Raw genomic sequence first — 26555 nt, 5'->3', positions numbered from 1 at the left:
CCACATATGCAGAAACAAGTTACATACCTTTAAAAGCTGCTGCAGCTCTGTATGTTAGATAGAGAAAAGCAAAAATGAGTATTTATTGCACTCATGTTTTACACTGATTCCTATTCCCATATTGCTGCATTATGTACCCTGTGACATCCTTTACTGCTTTTTAAACTGAAGAAATGTGCCTGCAGAGTCAGGTATCTGTGTCAAACTTCCCCAGCAGTAGGCCAATTACTGGTAGACTAAGATTACAGTGTTAAACTACTCTGCATGACAGTCCAACACTCGACCTTGGCATGCAATGCTGATCTCTCTCTGCTTGCCCACTCCAGGAGCCTGTAGCGAATCTGCTTCAATGTTCCAGGACCCAGCTCCACACATGCTCAGCAACCATCAACAAAATAAAAGTGGAAGACAAAACTGTTTTGCTACCTACATGTCTGCAATACGGTTTGTCTACTTTGCTGGCAGGAAGGCCAAATGATATCTTTCCTTTTAGGATAGAAAAATGAATCATATTTTCTGTCTTAAGAGTAATGTTTCTGTGTCTCTGGATATGTGATCCTTATTCTCTCTGCTATAGACATGATCCAAATGCTTTCTTGCCATTCAGATATATGCAGGATACTCTTAATTTCTCTTTTCTTTTCTTTACCTCCTTTCCTCTCTCCTCCTTCTTCCTTTCTTCCTTCTTTTTTCTTTCTTCCTCTAAATCTTTTTCTTTCAGGGGATGTGTGTATGCAGTCATTCCCAAGCAAAAGGAGTTTCCTCCTTTTTGTAGAACAGTGGAGAAAATTGTTGCATGAGTGGAAAGTTCCACAGTTAATTTCAAAGCTTTCCATTTTACAATATGGAGTGGGGATTGTTTCCATGCCAATGTCTCAAAATTTTGTCTAAGTGCCATTGTCCTCTGAAGAGAATGCATCGTGCTTTGGGAGCTGAAGATAGGACTAGCTAAAAGAGATCTGGCTTGTAGAGATCCATAGGCACCTTCTGCCTGGGAAGCTACTACAAACTAGACTACATTGTTTTACTGATCTGGAGCTCATTCCTGCTTAAGTCTGGGGAAAAGCAGGAGCACCCTTGGTTAGCTTTGTCAAAAACTTAAGTCTTAGTCACCAATGTAAGACTGTGGTATCAAGTTCTAAGGACCACAGGATAGAGGCACTGCAGAGGGAGTACAAATGGTGGCACGTCTGGGGTTGAGCAGAGGTCTCAGACCATCAGAAGTCTCACTGGTTTCTGTCATAAGCACAAGGACAAAGGAGTTTTAAGAAAAGGTCTGAAACCAAATGACTTTGTGGATGTTTAGAGCAAACTCTTCCCAATGTCAGGAGTCACACAGTGGTTGCTTACAAATGAAAAAATTCAAAACAGAGGGATTAGGGGAGAGTTGAGCTCTCCGTGCTGACTCCAAGACAAGTGGGTGTGAAATGAAGCCTGCTAGCTTGTTTGATGAGGCAGAGAGGCAAAGAGAGACAACTGAAACATGACCAAAACAGTGAGGCTGAGAAATGATCTTTGGAGCAGCATTGCTAGTCACTGTGAGCGGGGAAAACTGTGTTTGTCAAGAGAAGCAGAAAGGGTGTGACTTCTGGTCTACGTGGTCAATTGCGCTTTGTTCAGACCAGGACTGAACAAGCTTTTTAATTTACAAGGTACTTGGTTTACTAGACAGAATTATCTATTGTATATATGTTAGAGAAAGGTTCCTGAGCCAGTATTTTTTATAAATCCTTCTCTTTTCATACTGTTTTTACTGTGCCCAAAAATGGTCATTGAAAGCAGGATCTCACAGATCTAGTGGATATACAAATATTGATGCCACCTTGTTTCAACTGCAGAGGATGTAAGAAAGCAGCAGACTCCTCATTCAGTTGAGTTCTCATCAGCTTGTTCCTGTCACTGCTGAGCACCAAGGACACCCTGGCAGAGAAAGGTGTCCCCATGAATGGTTCCTTTGGCTGCCTGTGCTGGCGCCCCTTTCATGCTGTCCTCAGAGACTTTGGGTGAGCCAGGGTAGGCTGCTGGTCTGACTAAATCCTTTGTAAGCAGCCAGTCAAGCTGTGGTTGCATGGGCACAAGGGATGAGTTGGGGAGAGAGGATGGGAAGATGGATTTATCCCTTTAGCTGGGTCTTTGTTGGGTGGCCTTTCTTCATCCTGCTTTAAACACTTCTGATAGTTTTAAATAATAATGCTGAGATCCCAGAAAATTTTTGGAATGAATTACAGTGACATTCAAAATAAAATAAAATACCAAAAAATGAACAATTTCCTAAGTTGGACCTTACCTGAGACTTTGTGTGGATGAGATTTTTGTAACTATGTGAATTATGGGTTCTTGGTTTGTTTTGGAATTTTACACCATGTTACACCATAAGCTGTTGCCTAATTTTCTCTCCACCAGCACTGCCTAAGCATCATTTTTTTCAAGGCTGCTTTCTCCTGTTGTTAAATAGCCATGCCTACTGACATTCCTACTTTTGCAGATGGGCTAGAAATCTTTACAGAAATGCATTTTTTCTACAATAGCAATATGTCTAAGAATGAATTAATATACCATTCAGCCATTCAACCTAAGAAAGATACTAATTCTCTTGTTGAAGGACAAACAGGTACAAAGACATGTCCAGAGATCAACACTGTGCCTGATCTATGTAATATTAATGTTATGAAATGAGTTATACAGAAGAAGAACTAATAGTACTGATTAACTCTTAGGTGAAAGACACATGAAGCATGAAGGACTTAGGCAGGTTACAAAGAAACACTGGGCTAGGCAATAATAATTTAATATGTAAGACAGAAAAAAGAGAGTCTGGTTATCATAGAGGAGAGGATATCGATTTAGGATCATCATCACTTTGGCTGATTACCTCAGTCCTTCTAAAGAAAAGCCAGTGTGTTTATAGGGTAGCTAATTAATTTTTGCCACAGAGCAAGTGTTATAGTTTATTTCTGAGAGCAAGTGTTATAGTTTTCTTTTGTGCCTGTCTGACTGGTTGGAAGCTTGATTTGAGTCCTCAGGTTGAGTTTTGCTCGATCTTCTCAAGTCTGGAAGGGCCTGTCTGATTGTGCTGCATGTGACTCAAAGCCAAATTGAGATTAAAGTAAAAAAATATGCAAGACAAAGGAACAAAAAGAATGTGTTTATTCTGTGGCATTATCTATATTTTGGAGAAATAATTCCTCATTTGTTATATTTTAAATGAGAAAGAGAAATATGTTATGTGCCTGTGTATGCTTAATTTTATGTGCCTTGAGACAGAGCTGGTAAACACATATGTTGTGGAGTGTTTCTGTTATCTGGAGCTCATGGGCCCCTTATTGCACTCATTTGTTCTGCATGGCAAGGGCTGAGTTCCACAGTTTGCTCTTGGCAGCTGAGAGCTATTATTGGGCTGCAACATCTGTTTCAACAACAGTGGGTCCCTGGTCAGCAAAACTAATTAAAAAAGAAGTGCAAAGTCAAATACCATGACCTATCTGCTGTGTCTACATGTAAACATGGAAACTACTGGAATAATGAAAACTTAGGATAATTTACAAAAAATCTGACAAGTGATGAAATGCCTCATATCAGACACTTATAAACAGCACAGGCAAAGATTAGGATTCATGCAAGCGCTTAAGCACGTAGGGAACTTTTTATGCACATGGGTATTGGCAGTAAACTCACTGAGGCCACTCAGCTGTGCAGCCCTTCCCACGTGGATGAATATTTACAGAATTGGATTGCAAGCTTCCTCTGCACTCTGCCAGGATTTTCTTAATTGGTAATTGTAGATATGAAGGTGCCCGGGTACGCATTTAATGACTCCGAACATGCACAAGATTCCTCCATTTCGCTCTGCTGTCAAAATTTTTGCTGTCAAGAATAAAGTAATTAGTGGTGGTAAGTTCCAGCACATTAAATACTTCCCTCTGACCTAAGAAGGAGGAGAGGAGTCATGTTTATATTGGACTGATGAAATGAGATGACTTCCTTGAAGAAAATGCAGTGGAGAAAGTATTTAGGACAGAAGGCGTAGGAAGTTGTCGGAGCAGGCACTGCTTCGTTGTCAAACTGATGACTGAGTTAGCTCCAAAGCATCCTAATTTTGCTTTTTCCCAGGTTTGCTAATTAATTCCAGATTTTAAAAAACTGAACAGAAACTGAAAAGTGGCCAAAACCTCCCTACAGCATATACTCAGATGAAAAAAAGAACGATCCATTTTTAAAATATGGGTAGATTACATGCTAAAATTGGGCTTAAAGGGAGTCTCTTCATATACCCTGCATAAGCTATACGGGATGTGGATGCTGATGAGTGAGTGGAGACAGGAGTACAGTAGATAATGCATTGTGAATCTGCTGCTTTTGCTTTTACACAGCAAATGGACAGAAGGTGAGAGATGACCTTTCCCTATCCCATTTTCAAAATATGGACCATAAGCAAGTAACTGTGAGGTTCTTTTTTTCCAGCAAATGAAAAACATACAGAAAGAACTGTAACTCGCAAGGTGACAATTTTTCATTCATACAGTTCCTAATGCTGCACAACATTTTCCTCTCCAGGTCTGAGGGGCAGCTTCAGTCCAGGCTGCCATGAAGATATCAGTGATTAACACTGCCTCAGAGTGTGCTTGTCTATTCACAGTTCTTTTCTCTTTCAAATGTATTCTGAACATTTTCAGCCAACAGGAAAACTTCTAATCTATTCTTGTGTCTGGTTTTAAAACACAAAATTTTGGTTTTATTTAGTGCTTTCCTGACCAAACCTACATTTGTCTATGACTTCCCTTATTCGGGAATAACAGAATTCATTCTTTTCAGGGGCAACAGTGAGATTGAAATAGTGTGCTGAAGATGGTCCACCTGTGTAACCAGTTGCTCTCTGTAATCTGTTCTTTTTTTAGAAATGGTGGGAAGTCAATGTTTCTCTAGAGACTTTTATTGTCAGTCTGTTTATCTGCTAGAACCTCTTCAATATCCATCTTACATGGCTGAGAATTATCTTTACAGGGTGTCAAGATGAATGGTTTGTCAGACCTTCTGTCTGATGATTTTTACATCCCTTTCTCATCTCTCCATAGAATAGTAGGTTAGCAAAAAAGTAAAATATATGCAATATAGTGTTCTGGACTGTCAAACTTGCTACAAAACCAAATTCAGTCATGATACTATATCCTTCTAAGCAGTTGAAAACTGCTTGCAATTATTAATGCCACCCCTGTGCCATTAATATTAATGTCATAAGTATCCAAAATAGCATCTAGATAATACTACTGTATTCAGATTATTTGTCAAGAAATATGTTTTCCCTAAAGCTAATACTGGTTTTGGTGAGAAAAAAAATATAATATTGCTGTTTTTCTTAGCATCAGTGACAAAACTTGGATTATTCACTGCTAATTCTATCTTTTTTAAACTACACATCCTTGTCTTACCTTGTTAACTAATTTAACTTGCTATCATGCCATAGAGGGCAAGGTGATTCACACTTCATCATTTTTTGAGCTTTTCTAGATTTCTTTATTGGCCCATGCACTCATCCTGATGTTTCTTAGTTGTGCTTCAGATATAGCACTATTATCTGAAAAATAAGTAAATGTATTATTTACTTTTCTAAGATTTTGCCAGAAAAGGCATCTACCAAATGCATTTGTATGGATTCTTAAGAAAACTGAAAGAGCTCAGAAAGGAGACAAAGGAATAGAGAAACCATCAGCATTCGTTTTTCTAGAAAAAAGTAGCAAAATTGAGGCCTTGCATGCAATACCAGGAACCTGCTTCACCATTTTGCCTCAGTTATAAAGAGAGCCCAGAACACCCAACATGGGGTGAAGGCACCTCTATGATGTTAATGTTTTCCCAGTGTGCTCATCCAGCTGGTGCTGGTCCATAGGTAGGGGTATGATGTCTTGGAGGGGCTGCCTGGGCCCACACAAGCTCCCCTGGGACCTGCCTGCCTGGGGCTGGCACAGGGCAACGATTTGGGTGCAGGTACTGCTGGCCATGAGGACTGTGCAGTTTCTTTGGAAGCAGCCATGCTCCTTCCCTTTTATTCCCTTGGTTGTTGCAAGGGCAGCAGGAAGAGCAGATCCCCCCCCCATCTCTCCACTTTAAACATGCCTTTCTTCTCCTACTGTCTCCACTGTCAGAAGGAGCCTGTTCCTAGACCCTCGTCCACAGGAGAGTGGCATCCAGTTTCTGATATGCTGCTGAAAAACTGGAGCCAGCCGTGACCATGTTGATCTACTTAGTTTTACTGGATGAAAACAGTAATTATAACAGCACTGATGCAGAGCAGAGCAAGATTTTCAGCTGTTGCAATCATCACAGCTCTGCCAACTCTGAAGGAAATAGTCTGTTAATGCCAGCTCAGAACCTGGCCTTCTTCTAAAGAAATCAAGTAATACCGAATTATCAACATGCCTCTTGAACAGTATTGTATGCACATAGTTACCTTTTCTTGCAAGAATAGCTTTAGTCTCTTTGCCCATATTTTAATCAAATTCTAACTGAAAATATATTTGACGGTTTTCTTTGCAATCAGTTGTATAAAGGAATGTAATTGTCTTTCCACTGTTTTATTCCCATGGCCTGGGTTATGCTAGTCGGAGTTGTGAGTAGCTGCCGAGTTCAAATTCTTTCATGCGCTGATTGCAAAGCTAATCAGCCAGGTGAAATGCATCTGGAATACTGTTATTTGCTCTGATTTCCAGGAATTTAAATAGTGACTGCATCTTTGGGTCTTGAGCTGAACTATTCTCAGGATGCCTGCTTACATTCACCTGAGAGCCAGTGGGCATCTGGCTGCAAGGCTTCATGGACTTGCTGCTAAAAATTGGAAACAAAGCAGAGAGGAAAAAAACAAGGCAGACCTACAAGATCTCTCCTAAATTAGAGCTTTCACCATGGGAGCCTGAGCAGCTCAGGGGAATTGGTAATGGGAAATTGGAGCCATGCACCTCAAGGCTGCCAATCTGTATCTGATCCAGGCTAGTATTGGCTGGAAGCCTTTAGCATCCAACAGTTCTTTAGCTCTTTTCTTGTCTTTGTGAAGCTGTTAGCAACCTCACACCAATTCCTGTTGGAAATATATCTATAGCCCAAGGCTACCTTCACAGCTGGCCTAAAGCTGCACCCTCTCACATTTGTAGCAAAGAGGTGAGAACAAGTTGGAGACATAGCTCTTCCCTGGCCTTTGAAGGGTATCCATGGTCAGGGAGCAGGTGTGTAGGCAAAGAGCCATGGGCAAGACATTGCTGCTGCTCAAGGTACACTCAGGAAAGGAGTTTGGGTCAAAAGAGACCCTGGGCTAGAGGGGTGCATGGGGAGGCATGGCAAAGGGTTGATCAGGAATCAGCGGATGGGACAGGGAAAGAATAAAAGGTGCAAAAATGTTGCCCAAGCAAGGAGGCCATCAGTGCATGCCAATGTCAGTCATCCTCTGTCTCTATGCAGCATTTCTCATGTGTGAACTGAATGTGTGTTTCTGACCCATAACTGCTGAATTTCCATGAAAGCAGTGGGAAGACATGGGATGTGCAGTTTGTGTACCTATAAAAACCCTCACATCCACCTGAAAAGTGTACACCCAGCTGCTTGAGCCCAGGGTTTCTTGGACAAAAAATTGCCCAGCCCGAAAAACATACACTGCTCTTTCCCAGCTCTCCAAATAAATGGAGGAACAAAAAAATACAATGTGAGAATTAACAGCAGCTCCAAGGTCATCACAACACAGACTATGTTCTCGAGCTAAAAGTTCCAAAAGAACTGAGCTGCAAAAAGGAGATTGCATGCAGCAGCATGAGGAAAAATAAGTGGTTGCAGCAGAGCCAAATTTCCCAGAACAAACTGATGCATTCAATTAAACCTTCACTTGCTACCTGGGGACGAGCTTTACCTGCATCTTGGGGCTGGCCATCTACATGCAGGCAGGTAATCAGGTAATATGAGCAACTTGATACCTACCTGAAAAAATAAAAATGTATGGGCTGGGTGTGCAGTACCTAAACTAATTACTCCAAAATGATTGCCTGGATTTGGGCCAAGCATTATCTCACTTGTCCTCAGCACTACTGCAATGGCATGAGTGGAACAGAAAATGCAGTAACCTGAGAGGGAGATAAGAATGAGAGAGAGGGAGAATTGAGAATGGTCTTTAGCTGTGAAGGAGCTGTTCTGTCTCTGTACCACTCTTTTGTCCAACCTCAACAGCAGTGAAGCAGTCTTTTTGTCTTGTCTCCTCCTTTTAAAATGGATTGGCAGCTAGGAGCATTATCCACACATGCATAGTCTAAACACTGTGAATTAACCTGTTTTTTTTTTTACTTTGATCTCTATACAGCTAGACTCATCTTACTGAAGAATAGAATATCAAGTTTTGAGGGTAATTTTTATGGAGAAAACCACAAATCCCTGATTATAAAATCCTGTCATCTTAATTTTTTAAGTAGGTAATTGGTTATACAGTGAATATAATTTTAAATCATGCTGAGTAAAATGGCAAAGTTCTGATCCAATCTAATCCAGGATTATTTGGTTTATTGAAAATAATTCCTTTTTCTTTGGTGGGTTTAAAGCGGAGAATGGTTGTTTTATTGTCAGTGGAGAAAGTCAGTAATATAGTTTCTGATCTAGTAAGCTAATATACAGGACCTGCTTAGGAATTTAGTATAAAAAATTAAGGTGTAAGTCAAGCTTGGAGAGCAGAGAAAAATACAGCAGCACAATATGCTTTGTCTTTCAAATCTGTCACCTGGAGAAAATAAAATTTTTCATGTCAGAGTTGGGAGATCCTGCGCTGTGTTTGCTGCAATGTGTCTGAAAAGTGTGGGCTTGGGAAGTACCACAAGTGTATTTGTGGGGAAGGAAGGTATCTTAGACTTATCTTGCTAAGGGCTGTGCTTCAGGTTGTTCAACTGATGCAGCAGTTACTGTGTGAAACCATGACAGACATCAAGTAGGAGGTGAAACACTATTGAAATGCTGTAGCTTTTGCTTCTGATTGCTGTTCTCTTTACAGGGTCATTTACTGCATATATGAACATATAATAAATGAGTGGTTTTGTATGAATGAAACATCATAAGAGAATAGACAAAAATGTGAAATCAATAAATTTACTAGACTTTACAGTGAAGGACAAGACAGACTTTCACTAGTTGATCTAACAATTCATCCCTAATTCACTTAATCAATGCTTAGAAAATCAGTAAATGCTCACTTTCAGTGCTTGCTCCACAGGGACATACTCATTCCATGCAATGTAGATTTGTTTAGACTTGCTGATGATACAGACCTGGGGCATGTGCTTCTTGCTGCATCAGAACCTGCAAGCCACATATATCCAAAGAACAGATAAACCATGGCCATTTATGTATAGCTGCCTAGTCTTCTTCTTTGTGTTGGGTGTGAGCTGGGCACGTCAGTGTTCACTGAGGTCTTCCCCAGGGAAGACATGGGGAAGTTAAGCTTTGACCAGAAAAGCACCAGAAGGACTAAGGGTTAGAGGACAGGGCAGCTCCTATCTTTGAAATTCAGTTTGGCACTCTGTAGGAACTATAGCTTCCATTTGTGCTAACATAGAAATTCATGTAGCTCCTTCATCAATTTCATTGCTCCTTTTCCTTTTCCTTTTTTTTCCATTTCCTTTTCTCCTTTTCTCCTTTTTCCTTTTCTTTCTTTTTTTTTCATTTTTTCTTTTCTCCTTTTCTCATTTTTTCCTTTTTTCCTTTTTATTTTTTTCCTTTTCCTTTTTCATTTTTTTCATTTTCTGTTCTCTTCCTTCTTTTCCCTGGATTTATATTTCTTCTTTTTTCTTTTTATTTTCCTTTTCTTCTTATCATTTTTCTTCTTAATTTTTATTCTTTCTCCTCTCCTCTCCTCTCCTCTCCTCTCCTCTCCTCTCCTCTCCTCTCCTCTCCTCTCCTCTCCTCTCCTCTCCTCTCCTCTCCTCTCCTCTCCTCTCCTCTCCTCTCCTCTCCTCTCCTCTCCTCTCCTCTCCCCCAATGAGCTGTACATACTTCCTTCTTTCAAGAGAAACTGCAACCAAAATTGCCTGTGACCTTTCCCATGAGCACAGGCAGAAACCTCTTCTTGGCTGAGATAAAGAAATTAGAACTTCACTCTTCCATGGTTTACCCCAAGGAATGCATTTTGGCAAGATGCTAAGAATAAACCCGTTATTGAAAGGGGGATCTGGGAAGCTGACAAGCATGGCTAAGCTCAGCAGAGAAATTTGACAAGGAAATAAGATGCTTTGTAGATCAGGGTGTAGTGATTAGTCTTTTGAATGCTGGGATTATTATATAAGCAAAAAAGGAGGGGGGCGCTTATTGTATATCTGACAGCTACCACTTACCCAGGTATTCTTCAAACTAATGAGGAACATAATGGTGTATTTGTTTATAAATCTTGAGCAAGACTCCTGCAGTTTATAAAAGTCAATTAAATGTGATGGAAAAGTAAAGACAACTTTTTTTTTTCTACTCTCAAAAATTAGAATCCCTACAGAAAGAATAGGTTAAAAAAATTCCAGTGCCATATCACTGACATGCTGCCTTCAGTCTTGGAGTCTATGTTCATCTTTAAAAAAAACCTGTATTATATATTTAAAACATCATGTTTTGAACACTGTACATGCACACTGAGGATAACCAAATATCCAGAAATCAGTGCCCACTGCTATGACAGATATTACTTCTCATCATGCTGTACAAAAGCAGACAGGTTAGAAAGGTGAGTAGTAGGAAAATCAATGAAATAATCTTCTGAAACCATAAAAAAGAAATTAAAAATTCTAAAATGTCTTATTAAAAATAGAGAATAGATAATTAAGTAACAGTTCTCTTCATATTTTTCTTTTTCATAAGTAATAAATTAATGTTTTGAAAACTACAGTCTCCATATTATTAAAATATTGAGCAATCACCCAGAGATATTATTTCCCCCTTTTGTGTCTTCCTCTCCCATAATCACATACACACACAACAGTGAGGTTTACCCTGAATTATCCACACAGATTCTGCTAATAAGGATTATGACTCTGTGTATGTGCACGTGTAAAAAGAGGAAAATATGAGACAACAGATTCAGCTTCCGATAAAACTTTGGAATGTTTTACAGAGGTTTGTCTTCCCACATGACACATAATGCAGGACATTATTCACACAGAGTATGCTCAGGGAAACAGAGCAATTTACAAACTTATTTGAACAACTTGGAGGTTTGATTCAAAATATCCCATTTGCATCATTATTTGATTATTCTGGACATCACTACACGTTTTTGTTTCGTCTTCTTCAAAGGTAGCTACCAAGTTGGCTGAGACCCCCTAGACCAAGCTAGAGTTCAGAGTCTTTCCAGTCCTGTCTGCAATGCCCTTTCCTTTACTTACAGACTAATTTGTGTGTAAGCAAAATTTATCATCAGTCTATGCCTCTGCCTCTCACTGGGACATTATCCTTGGAAGTGTTATTCCAAATAGCAATTCCCCAGTTTAAGTGAAAACACCTATGGAGTCAGCTTATTGAAGGGAAGACTGAAGGATATTTATGAATGTTTACACCTAACTTATGCACATACTTCTACATGGGATATAACACCACCTGGACTGAGGCCAGATCTCACTGTTTTTGTGCACAGAATGTATGGTCTTATTTTGTTCCACTTTTTCTGAATTACTGGGATAATCTAAGTATAAATGAGTCCCTGCCTGAGAGAGAGCTTTACTGAATTAGTTCCAGGAGCAAGTACTTAGTTATGATAACATTTTCTACGTGGAAGTTCCAACCAGAAAAGAAAGGGGACATTTTTCAAAAAATTTTGCTGTTGCATTCATTCATATATTAAGTAAACTGGTTCTGGTGAACCCCATTTTGAAGAGTATTCTCAGTACTATGTGACCCTAGTGACCTGCTATTGCTCCTAAAACTGCAGTGGACTGACTACCTCCCTGAGTTTTGGAGTCTCACAAGAATTTTTATCATAGGTCTAGCTTAGTCCTGGTAGCAGCACTTTGCATATTTTTACTTTGTATGATGAAAAATTACTCTTGATAAATTTTAGGAGCATGGAGAACATATTGCTCACCTACGTGGAATCTGCATGGAAGCCCTGTCTTTCAATTTCTTTTGGGATTTCCCTTCACCTCTAGTCTGCTGAAAGCTTATTAGAAACAGTCTTGTATAAATATTCCTATGTACTCTCTTTTGGTTAAACAAATACCTGTACATTATTAGAGGATTGCTGGAAATTTTTAGAGTTCTTGCCACAATCTCCTTTACCACAGGGTGATTTTAGGTAGACATAAATCCAATCACAAAGGTATTCTACAGATTGCTGTCATCTTGAACAGATAATTTCTTGTCCCTATCTGCACAGAATTTTTTTGATCCTTTTGATTCTAACTGAGGAGTTATATCTGTGAAGGATATGACTCCTTAGGTGACAGCCACAAATTATAGCCAGCAGTCTGGCTTTGTGATTCCTGGTGCAGACTGCAAAGAGTGTCTTTGGATTTGGTTCTGTCATCATTTTAATTCTATTGGTTTTCTTTTCTTACACTCACTGCTGGAAAACCTGGAGGTTGTCTAGATCCAAGACTTTTTATGAACATCTTTGCTATGAATCTGTAAAAATCTTTTCCACTTGTCTGTGTTATGCTTAACAGTGAATGCAAAGACCAGTCTCTTCAGATAGTGACTCACAGGAATGCAACAGGCAATCAACACAAAGGAAATGTAATACCCTAGCAGCTAATTAAAAAAGCATTACCTTCCACCAGTGCTGACCTCTAACCATGCAGAGGATAAAGATGGGTGTCTGTCAATCAAGTTTACCTAAGAAACCTTGGCACAGTATAATGAATGGACAAACCTAAAAAAGGGAGATATTTCTCAGAATTCTAAGGTACTTTTAATACCACATTTACAGAAGCAGAAGGACTTGTCAGTAATTTGAAACCTCAGCCTGCATACTAGGAATATACCAGTGCTAAATTTGCCCAGTACTATGGATACTAGACATGGACTGTGCTGAACCATTAAAGACCTCCATGGGATTTTGATACACTTAGCACTGGCGTGTTCAGATCACAACAGTACCTACAAATATCCTAAAGTCTGCATACTTGTATTTCAGTCTTTCATCATTCCAACAGCAGAACAAGCACTGAATTTTGAGTGGGTTTTTTGTTCTAAATTTTTTTTTGTATATTTAGGAACTTAGCAACTGATGTTGGCTCAATCCTTAGTTCTAATTTATCATTAATTAAAGCAAGTTCACCTGCTGTGTTGTCTGCAGAAATAGCATTTATCCACACTGTTCTTGCAATACATTTGATTCCTCAGTTCTGCTGTCCATATATTTTTTCATCTAGATTTCTGTCATGCAGTGTGTTGCTCCAGAGTTCTGTGATGACCAGGGCAGAGCCCTTACAGCAAGAAACAGCTTTTAAAAGATATGCTTTTTGTTTTCCTTGAACTAAGCAAGAGGTGAGAGGCTAAGATCATAATTATTTATAAAAGTACCATGGTACTTATGTGAATACACATATGAGAGTCTGGGTGCTGGGAAGAGTGACTGGAAAGTTGCCCCTCAGAAAACCACATGGAACATGAGCCAGCAGTGTGCCTGTGAGGCCAAGAAGGCCAATGGCATTCTGGCCTGTATCAGCAATAGTGTGGCCAGCATGATCAGGCAATCATTGTCCTTCTGTACTTGGCACTGGTGAGGCCACACCTTGAGTGCTGTGTCCAGTTTTGGGCCCCTCTCTATGAGGAAGGCATTGAGGTGCTGGAGAGTGTCATGAGAAGGACAATGGAGGTGGTGAAGGGTCTGGAGCACAAGTCCTATGAGGAGCACCCCAGAGAGCTGGGGTTGTTTAGCTGGGGTTGTTTAGCCTGGAGAATAGGAGGCTCAAGGAAGACCTTATCACTCTCTACAGCTATCTGAAAGGTGCTGTAGCCAGGTGTGGGTTGGTCTCTTCTCCCAGGCAGAAAACAATAAGACAAGAAAAAGAGTCTAAATTGTCCCAAGGGAGGTTTAGATTGGATAACAGGAAAAGATTCTTCACTTAAAGGGTTTTCAAGCATTGATACAGGCTGTCCAGGGAGGTTGAGTCACTCACGATCCCTGGAGTGATCTAAAAGATATAAAAGACTTGCAGATGTGGCACGTGGCGACATGGCTTGTTGGTGGACTTGGCAGTGTTAGGTTTGCAGTAGACTCAATAATTTTAAAGGATTTTTCCCAGTCTAAACAATCTACAGTTCTATGATTCCATCACTATTGATCTACATGGTCACAATCAGATAGTATTAGACCAGTGCCTTAGAAGATCATGAATGAAGATGCATGACATGATGAACTGAGAAAAAAGATGAGGAAAAATGGAATTGCCATAAATGTAAAGCCTAACAAAAGCTGATTTGCTGTGAGTCTTGGCTCATCATCTGAAGGGGAAGGGAAGGACTTGTCAGGGTAATGTGCTATTCCCATCGAGGTTCTTGGCCTCCAGGAGCTTGAGAGTGCTGAGCCAGTTGTAACCAGAAACCAGAGCAGATGGGGCAGTTGGCATCTGAAACCTGGAAGCAGGTAGACAGGCTACCACTTTTCTCCACAGCCTTCTGTTTTCTAAACAGAATTGCTCCAGATAAAATTTTCTGTGCAAGAGATAACATCAGGATCAGAGCTCCTAGGAAGTGGCAGTGAAACAAATTCAGTTCTTTCTTAATCTATTCTTTAGGCAAAATATGTATTTATTTTGGATGTTTATATTGTCCCATGCTTTGGAAGAACAGTTTGAAACATGATAAAGTTTTTTGCCTTAGTGTTGATTTTTGGCTTCCTCAGAAAATCCTCCCACAGTGATGCCAACTTTCAAACCTTTGACTCACTTCACTTTGCACATGCTCAGCTGTGAACTCCTGAATTTTCCCTGTTGCATTTCCAGAATATTCCAGTTGCTCTGCGCATGCTCCATGACTCTGCAATTGCAGCTGTGGGTTCCTGTCTGAGGATACAGTTTCATGATCAGCATAATTTGATCTAACTATGGGCTGCTACCCAAAAAGAATGGCCCCATTTTCTCTGGTATCCCCACATGCATTTTCAAAAAATCCTCTTTGCGTCTGATCTAGCAACTGCACAATTATGGAGCTGTTTCTGGGAGTGAGAAAGAAAAAAACTTCCTATTTTTTTTTCCCTTTCCTCTGTTTCCCAAGGTTAGTGCCAGTTCCAAGTATATAGACCATGGGCAATATGCCTGACCCTTGCTCCCTCTCACTGACCACACTGCTTGGGTATGCACTGCATGGGAGGAAAGAGCAGCTCGCCAGGATATGGCAAAGACACGGGCCAGAGCCGTGCAGTGGGCAGTTGTATATTATGCATTTATGAAATAATACACAAAAAAACTTGGGCCAAGTAAATGACAATAATGAACAATGTCCAGGGTATTGGCTCTGCAGATATTTATTTAGTATATAAGCCATCAGGTACAGTATCCCACCTGACTGTATGGAAGCATCTTGGTTGCCAGCAACAAAGAGAAGGAAATCGCAGTTACTACTATTAGTTCACCAGCATGTACTGAAAGAACAGCAGATACTTAACAGATATCTCAGAAAAACAAGCATTCCATGATGAGCTTGCTTATTCAGTGTAAGAAGTATGGACAACATATCGCTATGCTATGCCTGTTAAGAGGAACATTGCTCGTGGTGCTGAAGGACACAATCTTGCCCTGGGGTAGTGTTCTTCAGGTTATTTGGGATTTTACCTTCAATAATCATCATCCTAGGCAAGACAAAAAAAGTCAGATACCTTTCTCTGAAGCTGAAGCAAGTTGTATCAGTAGTCTGTGCATTTAGAGATGTGTCATGTGTCCCATGCTGCTCCCTCCTCAGCAGCTCAGAGCAGCATGAAGGCTGGTGGCTGTCTATGTGTCCTCTCCAGTGGGAAAGAATAGTTACCACAAAGCTTTGATTTAATACAGTGCCATGCTCTGCCTGCTGACTGCTTACTTGGTGCTCTCTGTTGCATCAAAATAAAATGGTAATTAATATCTCTTCCATAATACACCTAGTATTTTTACACCTAAATTTGTCTATTCATCACAAGCTTTTATAGTAAGTGAAGGTCATCTCAGGGGATGACCTTGCTTTCTAGCAAAGTGACTGGGAGAAGCATCGTTTGTCTTCTGAATAGACAAAAACACAGTCACAGAGAAATAATGCACACACACACGCATACACACAAAACCCAAAGTCACTTCAAGAAATACAGCTTTCAATATATTACCTAATCCAATTCAGCAGAACTCTCTGAGTACAAAGGGTAGGCTGGTGTGATATGATTCAAGCATATGGATATAAAGAAATGCTAAAACAAATGGAATTAAGTAGCTTATTTATGCTCTCCTCTACCCAGTGCACAGCATCATTATGATTTTATCAGGATCCCCTGGCACTCCTGATGAAGTGTGAGCAGATTGACTCACCAAAGCCACAGTTCAAATGAGCTTTTACTCTCTGATGTCCGTGGACAGCTTGTGAAACTTTCCAGTTGATGCTGAGATGTCCTCTGGGAATACCAGGAAAAGTCCAGGAAACTTTTTTCTTTCTTTCTTTTCCTCTTTCTTTACCATGGTATTTTATTTATAGGGGAAGGAATAAATCTCACCATGGGAAATATAAACTTGTGATAAATGCAAAGGCTAAAAACAAAACAAAAAAATGTTCAGAATTTTTCCAAACCTTGTCATTAATAGCAGTGAATTTGTGTTCATTTAAATTTCATGCTCATTTTTGGGAAGGGAGAGAGATACAATTCAAAAGGTTAAATCCTTTGTTACAACAGTTTGCCTCTGATCCACCCTTCTGTTAGAAATTATTGCTTCAGTGCTATTTGGTGGCTCAATTGCACACCTGCCAGCCTTGCCAGAGGATTGCATCCTTTGTAACAGTTAATATCTGCTAATGAAGAGTCATTTATTGAATTTCAGCAGTAAGGAAGAGAAGAAGAAAAAGTTGTGTGTGTATGGTATTAGTTTACCTTCAAGTGAATTCAGTGTCTCACTATTGCTCCTTTGTGGTCCTTCAAAAAGTAACTCCTACTGAAACCAACTGCAAATATATACCATCAGCATCAAAAATTGTCGTATATTTGAACATATATGATATATATGTATATGTATTTGACATAAGCTCTATGCTTGTGCTACCAAAAATTTTCACTGCATCTAGCACATGAATTGAACCTGTTTGGTCTTTAAACAACAACACCCACATATGTTAATGCAGCTGCTATTACCATAGTATGAATAAAGCATAAATTCAGTATTTTACTGTAGAAAAGACCTTTAATTTTGCCTCAAAGCTACAACCAGGTTATCTCTAGTCCATGCTATGATATGAAACTGTGTTTAAACAGTTAAAAAAAAAAGAAAGTTTTAACCAGATCACTCAATATTTTTGGCTTTTCTGTCATTCTTTTTTTCAGTGTGGGTGGGCCATAAAGGACAAATGCAGGTGATGAAGATTGAACCAAGGTTGGTATACAACAGTTGAGAGAAGCCATACCCTTTCTAAACACATGTAAGCAGATCTTAAACTTGTAGTTGAGGGCATTTTATTTTTTTACTCCCAAATACCAGGAGTATTAATTTGTCAGCCATTCATTTTCATCAGTAATTCATGAGCAAAAACAAAGAAAACACTCTTCAGGAGTGCTTTTCTGCCCAAGTAATGAGCCATTATTTTAATTCAGAATGCTCTCAGGAAGGACAGGGGAAAATAAGCCCCTACATCAGTAAAATGCTGCAAAACATTTAAATAACAAATGTTGGTTCTCACATCCAAGATGTGCTGAGGCTGTGATGAAAGATGTGTGTGTGTGTGTGTATGCATTATTTCCCTATGATTGCAACCACAAGAATGGGTTTTAGTCTGCTGAGAATCAAACCCTTATTTCTAGATTTCTTCTGTAATTATGGATATTATTCCTAGCTGGGAAATGTAGACAGTTTTCCTTCCTTTTCTGCTTCTGGTGCAAGTGATTTTTTAAGAAAAAAACTCACCTGATGAATTTCAGTATTTCCCCTTCCCATCTTTACAAAAAAAATTCCTTGGTTTTAGGTCTTTGTCAAAAAAGCAAGTGACAAAATAGTTGTCAACAATTTGTACATTTTTTTTAAGTCACAACTCCAGCAACTAGCAGAAATTGAGGAACAGATAAACCATTCATTAAACCAGCTATTGAGGAGTGCTATAGTCTGTCCTTACCCAGCCTTGATCCCTTTATTTAGGGCTCTTAAACAGCTGAACTGTGTATCATTTCCTCGTACCACTACCTAAGCCTGCTCTCCACAGTCTGCCTTAGCTGCCTTAGCTCTCAGAGATCAGAGCAATTTCTGCCTCCGTCTAGGATGCAGGCTGGGAACTGATGGGGAGCAGAGGAGTGACAGTCCTGGAGGCTGGTGCTGGCTCCCTGCCACCCACCTCAGACCAGAGTTGTGACTCCCACTGACCTGGCAAACCTGGCTCAGCAGCCCCTGTGCCTTCCCCATGAGAGACACAATTTGAGCTGGAGCTATTCCTCCACAACTATTTGAATTAGTCAGGTCACTGCAGAATTTGGGGCACATAAACGACTCCAGAGGTGCAATGGATTTTCAGTCCCAGCTGTAGCATTTTGCCTGGCAATTCAGGGTGGATCTCAGCCCAGAGGACACTGGAGCTCATGTGTCAGGACAGAGGAAGACTCGGAAGCTCGAGCTTTTCATGTTCCTGGTTCCATGGTGACAGCAAATCAGAGCATTCAGCCGTTCCTTCTGCAGAAGAGGAGGTCCCTGCTGCTCATTCACAAGAATGCCTCGAGTCCTGTGAGTATGAGCAAAGCCTTCTTCCTCTGTCATCTGGCAGCCTGGACTGGCAGAGGGTTGGTCTCATGCTCGCAAGGAAGGCTGTAAGAGAAGTTCATCTGCTGCACCTGTCAGAAAAAGGTCCTGAAGGCAAGCAAAGACATTGGAACCATCCCTCATGTCATAGGCAGTGGCACTTCAGGAATGATTTCATATGCCAGCCAGACTCCAGCTTCCCTGATTCCTCAGAGTCTTGTCATGGCTTACATACAGCATGTGGCACCAAACATGAAAAACAGGAGATTACTGATCAACCTGCTCAAGACAGCAGATTTAAGGCATTGCACATTAATTTGTTTTTACTTTGGTAGTCTTATTGGCTTGCTTATTTGTTAGTTTATTTAGAGTGTGTCCCAGTTATTCCCACATCCTTCTCTCCCCTTCACTATATTTACAGGCAACTTGATGGAGTTTGGGACATAAAAAAAACAGTAATTAATTTGTGGTTGAAACTGCAACCTTGATTTAGGTACCCTGTGAAGGCAAGGGAATTCTGGGGATGCTTAATTCATCCTCAGCATTGTGAATACATTGTGCTTTCCACAGCTCTTCCACAGTTTTTCACTATTTTTCATAAAGAACTGGCCTTCAATCTAGCCTACATGCATATATTTTATGACAGTGTAATTCAGCTCTTCCTCTCTCTAACACCTTTTCATCAACTGCGCTGGAGCGACAGCTTTAACTTATGTGTATTGGCATCAAGGACATAATTCCATCTTGGGGTAAATCCCTCTGTCCATATCCGTTTCTCAGAGTGATTGCCTGCACAGATCCTCACGGCTCACTTTCAGGGAGAAGGGCTGCACATTTATAGATTTATAGCCACTTACCACTTCAGTGTCTGGAAGTTAAACTATCTGTAAAACAAACAACTGAGACTCGGGGTAAGGAAACCAAAAGCTTTTCATAATGAGCAACGCTACATTACTGACTGCTCAAAAAAATTCATCAGAAAGGGCTGTTTTATAGAGTCACGGAATACCCCAAGCAGGAAGGGACCCACAAGGATCATCCAAGTCCAATTCTGGTTTGATCACAAGCCAGCTTTCCCTGAGTCCCCATGGAAAAACAGGGGAAAACCAGTGTTCACCCCCAGAGACTAATAGGATGCTTCTCTAATTCCGTCTTCAGTTTTGGGCCCCTCACTACATGCAAGACATTGAGGCATTAGAGAAGGGCACTGAAGATGGTGAAGGGTCTGGGGCACAAGTCTTTTGAGGAGCAGCTGAGGGAGCTGTGGGTATTTAGCCTGGAGAAAAGGAGGCTTGAGGGGGTCTTATTGCTCTCCACAACTCCCTGGAAAGGAGGTTGTATCCAGGTGGGGCACAGACTCTCCCAAGTAATGAGTGATAGGACAAGAAGAAACAGTCTCAAATTGCACCAGGGTAAGTTTAGATTGGATATCAGAAAAAATTTTCTTCACTGAAAGGGTGATTAAGCATTGGAACAGGCTGTCCAAGGAAGTGGTGGAATCATTATCCCTGGGAGTGTTCCAGAGATGTGTGGATCTGGAATTTAGGGACATGGTTTAGCGTTGAACACAGCAGTGTTAAGTTAATGGTTTAACTTGATGATCTTAGAGGTATTTTCCAACCTAAATGATTCTATGGTACTGTGAACTAGTTCAGCCATCAAGTAGCCATGCTGAACATGCTGAAATCAGCCAGACTAAATTTCTGCACGTAGCTGAGAGAAAGGACAAATGGTGAATGTAAGTCCAAGGCAGTGGCAGTGTAACAGGAGGCTCTTGGTGAAAAATGGCAAGATAAGAATCTTAAGTGGCTCACCTGGCAGGTGCTCCATATGGTGAGGAACCAAAGCATGTGAACCACAGAGAGATTTGACAGATGGAGGCAGCAGCATATCCCAACCAAAGCATGTCTCCAAAGAGCAGGACGGATTGGCCTGAAGAGCAGAATACGTGATGATTGTGATATTAACTGGCTACACTATGACAACAGTAAAAACATATCCCTGTGAAATAACTGTGCCCCACAAGTCAGCATATGATGGCTCAGAAGACAAACCAGCAAACAAAACTGATAACACTAAAGATATAGGAACTTGCACAAGATTTCAAAGAAGGACCATGAGCTACCAGAAGGAAGAGTCTGAAAGGGGTAGGAAGAAGTCAGTCTGAACATACATCACCAAAATGCCAGCAGCACACACACAGTATCTGCATTAATAATTCTCCTCATAAGAAGTGAGTTGCTTTTAGAAATTAGGAGCTTTTTTATTTTGTTACCCAGAATTTAGTTACTGAAGTGGGATTATAAAATGTATATGCATAGTCTGCCTTAAGAAACCCTTGTTATTTAACTGGCTACATGTGTGTAACCTGTCACCAAAAATTTACCATTTCATAAGTAGAGCATATCCCTTCCAGGCATCATTTGTGTTATCCACTCACATGACAGCTGCAAAGGATTGTCATTGCAGTGACACTCGAAAAGGAAGGACATGCAGAAGGGTTTGATACAGCTACTCTGATTTCTAAGTGTGCTGGCTCTTGTTGATTTGTGAGTAATGCAAATGTTTTTCTGAAGTGGCCTGAGCTCAACAAGAAAATAACTGGGTTTCCTAGTGGACATGGAATATTTTGGCTTTGAATTCTGGTGATGCATCTCTTCTGTAGCACAGAATTTTTTAGTTTAGAAAAAGTATTTCTGGGTCAGAAAGAAAGCAAACTTTATGTGTTTGTAATGGAAACATGCACCCATCTACTGGGCAGAAAGAAGTCATTGCAAATGTGATATCCAGTTCTGATTGTCAAATCAGCTTCTTCTTTGAGTTACCCCTGTATCAATGGCAGGTGACACACTCAACAAGTCTTCCTGAAGGAGAAGGTGGTGAGTGGTTCTGTATATTTTCCCTGTCCCATTAAGGCATGAAGAGATACTAAAACAATTTTGGACAGGAACTGTTTAAAACCACATCCCAAACAAGTACCATTCTTTCCTGATACTTACCTGTGAGGGTGGACTAGAACCTGATGCTTTAGAAATGCCAATAGATTGGAGTTGCCTGAGTTTTGCCTTCTGGATCTGATGATCGAGAACATTGCTGCTTTAGCTTCTTCTGTGCTAAATTTATCTCGATGATCGAGAACATTCCTTTTAGCTAATTGTGTGCCACAGGTGCTGCAGTGTAGCTCAGGCTTCATTATTTAGACTAACTCAGCAATGCAGAGCTTACCTCCTGGTTCCTCATCACTGCTGTCCTTGGAACATGTCCCACGGGCATCGACAAACAGGCTCTGCAGAGCCATCCACAGGATTTAGGAGTGTGGAGAATTGAAAATTCTCCCCTGAAATCACTCAGTACAGACCTTCTGGTTTCCTGAGGGAATGAATTCCCATGTGGGCTTCTGTCCACTTTTAAAAGGACATAGAAACATGCAAATATCCTCTTTGACAAAGTAACCATAACAAACTGGGGCTGGCAGACAAGGACTGGGTACAGGAATAGAGGTCTGAGTGAGAGAATTGAGAACTGAGTGCTGAGGTCTCTGACACAGAAATCCATGTTACTTTTTGACTCATTTTCCCCTGTGCTATGCCTGTCTTTCTCACAGTTTTGAAGGATGATGCCAATGATTGTAGAGTACTTTACAGGATACTTTAAATGCTAATTATTAAGGATAACTTAAGCAGTCTGAGTGGGGCTAATCACAGTGGGTGTTCTATTCAACAGGTAGTAATTTTGTTATTTTTAGAGACATTCCTAAAATGTTTACTATAAATTGTGTAGCTACCAACATGGTCATCAACATTGGTTAAAATTAATTTCCTGTCATCCTCCAGACTGAGAAAATGAACTCTTTCATGAACAAAGTACTAATGTCATGGATGGATACTGGGTGGGTTTTAATCTCCTTAGAGTCACATTCTAGGCAAAAGGCATTTATTTCTGTTGGAGGCAAAAGAACACAACAATGATTTTACTCTTTCTCAGTCTTTTAACATGAAATTCACTCAAAATTTCTCCCTCACGTTTTTGCTTCTGTTTTGGAGTAGACTTGAATGGGCCTCAGAATTGTGCTGTGTAAAAAAAGCAGAATTCCCTGAGGCGGTGGCATGAGAGGTGTGGAGGACAAGGAGGTATCTGAAGCAAGCCTTCCTCCATTGTTCTGCTCCTCCTCACAGGCTTTCTTGAGAGGTGTCTTTTAATGTCCTGCCCCCAGGTAGCTTTTCAGCACATCAGCTCTTCTGTGCTGGGAGTGCTTCCTAACATGTGTTTCAGATTTGTTGCTCCTTTGTTTCCATTTATGTCCCTTCTCAACCATTATTATTTTTGGGCTGAAAATATTAAATTGTATAGAAAATATCCGAATAGGCTATGACCAGAGTATGTGTGAGGTAAATTTTATTTTAATTGTTGTTTTCTGTCATATTAAGCACAGGAGGTTCAGCTGCTTTATGGAAAGGGGAGAAAATAGTTTTGTCTGTCTTCATTTAGCAAAACAAAGTCTACAGAGAGTATCTGTCTTTTTACAGACCAGCTGTTGCAGTCAGAAAAACACCATGAGGTTTTGAGCTCAGAGTCCTCATCACATCACGTTTTTACCATCAAATCAGCATTACTACAAGAAAATTAACTGATCTAGGAATGTAGCAATTTCTTGTTCTAATGATTCTCTTAATTTTTGAAATCCTCACAGAATGAGAGTACCATGGGAACTGCACCTTAAGGAGTTCCTAGTATGCATCTTGGGGTCTGGTTTTTAGATTATTGGGACTACCATTATTGCTGGGGTGATCAATGGGTACCCATATGCTGAATAAAAACACTGGAATTTTTTGCGTATTCTCATGATTACCAAACAACAGAACTATTCTGCATGGTGTTAAAAAATAAGATGGGAATACTACTGTTTATTTGTTAGACTTTATGGAAGCAATCCAGTCAGTGCAAAATGAGAGCTTAATCTTGAGCAAGTATCACAAACAATTAAAAAGTAAAGATTTGCATTCTGAATATAAAAGGGTGAATGTTGTACTAAATAGCCAGTATTAATGCACAGCAGGACAACAAAATAAAGGCATGTGTATAACTAACAGACCTCTTCAATTTCTGTTCGCATTCACACTTCATTGTTGATGATAATTTCTTTTTTTCTTTTTCCATTCTCTAACCTTCATGCATACATTTCTTGCTCAGTCACCTATACCTGCCAAGATGAGAGGAACACAGCAGAAGTTAGAAGTAGACTGGCTCTCTTGCCATTTCCCAGTCTAAAATATTTAATATACCCTAAGATGGTGCATGAAAGTTAAGAACGTGGCTTATGCTTTGGGGAGCAGAGGTCATCTGGCAACCCAGAAGAGTAAGCACCTCGCTGTTTGCAAGATTGTTCTGTCTTTTTCCAGTGTAGCATGTCTAGTATTTTAGCTTTGCTCTGAATCCATACATGGGTCCAAGCCACATCCTGTTCAATGGAGTTAGCAGAACCTCTGCATAACTCCTCTGTGGGGCCATTTTTAAGTTCCACACTGGTAGGACATCAATAGCTCTGTACCACAAACATGGTTTTGGCTGGACTGTGGAGGCAGCCTCCAGAGCAACTTGTGGAATTCTTTGGCAGTCAAACTACAGAGGCATATGGCACTGAGTTACTTACTGGATAATATTAAAAATAATATAAGGCTCTGCATTTTAACTGAGGAACTATATTGCTGCTCATTAAACACTTCAGAAATGTCCATCTTCATAAATATAAAATATAGAATTACATATGCCAAAGAAAGGCATTATTACACTTCCTTAAAATGAAATCTTCCAGGTTTTAAAATGCTTAGTAATACTGGCTCACTGACATCCTTCTTGTGACCTTAAAACAATTTTTTGTTGTTTCCTTTAAATAATTTAGTGAGTGATTGCTCAGTGATGATGTTTAAATAAAAACACAATGTGATAGTTAATCTGCGAGACAGATGCTATTAATATTGGGTGGATGTAGTTTCAGAAGTATTCTGCCTGGATTCGAAGTACTAAGCTGGATATAAATAGTGGTGGATTTCCCTTATGTGGAAAATGTAATAGCCCCATTAAGCATGTCTTCGCTGCAGAGTCAGGCCGTATATTGACCCCCAGCTTTGAGTCCCAGCTTTTACTGAGATGAGGTGCAGGGAGCCAGACTGCCAAGCTATTTTGGGCTAATGAATCCTCATTAGCTTGGTGCTCCCTTGGGTATTTCTGTTGTCCTTCACAGGGCAACCCTAACCTAGTCCTTTATCTCTGCAGTATGTGGAGTTGTCTCAAGTCCAAGTCATTTGGTCTCAGACCCTGAGCACCTTTGAATGGCTGAATTACATAGCCCATGCATAATAATTTCAAGGAAATTATCAATTAAATAATAATGAAATAATCAATGGCATTATCTGGATCTGTAGCAACAAAGAGTGGGTAGTAATGACCATGGCATGGCCTTGGAGAGGGCTCCTCTATCTTAAGGTCACTTGCCAACAACCAAGGAACAAATGTGATGCCTTTACAAGGTCTATCTGTTTCTGAAAAACCTCTATTCCTGTGAACTAGGTCCTCACCAGGAAACAGGGAAGATGAGAACACTGAATGAAGGTGAAAAGCTGTCTCTAACTTCTCTTTCCAACTTCATCATCCTTCAGAGACTGACAGCATCAAAGTCTGTGTGTGGGCATGACGAATGGAGTAAAATGCAAAGCTGAAATAAGAGTCAAAAAATAACTCCACTCTGAAGACATGCTATTGCAGGGGGCTGCTTTATGGCCAAGTCACTCTTCCCAAATGACCACAGTTTCAGAATAAGATGGAAAAGATGTTTCTGTATATGTATGTGCCAACAAAATGCTGGCAGGTATATACTGCCTTCATTCCAGCCCACCCTTCTGTTTTCCCTGGAGAGAAGAAATATTATACCTGCTGCTACTTTACATCGTAGGCTATACTCACAGCTACACATTCAATTATTTTTAAACTGTACCAGTGACAATTCCTATATATAATGGGGTCTATTTTCCCCTTTGTCCTTTGGGTGTTTTTTAAATTTCATTTTATTTTTTCAAACAAAATAAAAGATGGATCAGCTAAAGATCTTTGTTTGAGTATTATTGGCATAGAGTAAATTCAGTAATATGAGAGTTAGTCCTGGAAGTATGTTAATAAGATTACTCATATTACCTATGTGCTTAATAAATTTTTGCTGGCTACTGCTGGATGCTTTGTAGCTTTAGAAACTTATACTTTAAGTTAGAGTAAATCTCAGCTCAGCACTGAAGGGAAGGCTAATGCAGCTATTACTTACTGCCTAAAGTTGGGGACCTGCAGCTGCAGCTTCCTTGCTTTATCAGAGTCATCTTTGCACAAATCATATTGGAGTCTCACACAGGATTTAGCACAGGATTTTCTGTGCTAAGGAGATCCAGAGCTGCCTCCAAAAGCAACAATTCAGCAGAGGCACTACACCAGGACACAAGGCAGGGCATGCAAGTTCTAGACCTGTTTCAGCTGTCTTCCCCTCCACAAAAGAAGTATATATTTCATTTTTAACACAGGAACATCTCCATTTTGGGATTTGATTAATGGTGGCATGAAATGCTTCCACAGAGAAGGATAATGATGATGTGGGATAAGAGGAAGGAAGGACTGGTGCTTTTCCATCAC

The 26555-nt window shown here is 40.2% G+C and overlaps 1 long non-coding RNA gene across 1 annotated transcript in view; it reads left to right on the top strand.

The window, feature by feature from the left end:
• LOC136553970 (uncharacterized) overlaps positions 1 to 25983 on the top strand; it is a 31991-nt gene extending 6008 nt beyond the window's left edge. Inside the window, exons 2-3 of the long non-coding RNA XR_010783262.1 lie at positions 17489 to 17537; positions 25452 to 25983. This is a non-coding gene — a long non-coding RNA (uncharacterized lncRNA). The remainder of the gene's footprint in view (positions 1 to 17488; positions 17538 to 25451) is intronic.
• Positions 25984 to 26555: the final 572 nt, after the last annotated feature.

The sequence above is a fragment of the Molothrus aeneus genome, chromosome 3 (assembly GCF_037042795.1).
Source record: "Molothrus aeneus isolate 106 chromosome 3, BPBGC_Maene_1.0, whole genome shotgun sequence".
NCBI lineage: Eukaryota > Metazoa > Chordata > Aves > Passeriformes > Icteridae > Molothrus > Molothrus aeneus.
This window is presented reverse-complemented; position numbering and strand designations above follow the sequence as displayed.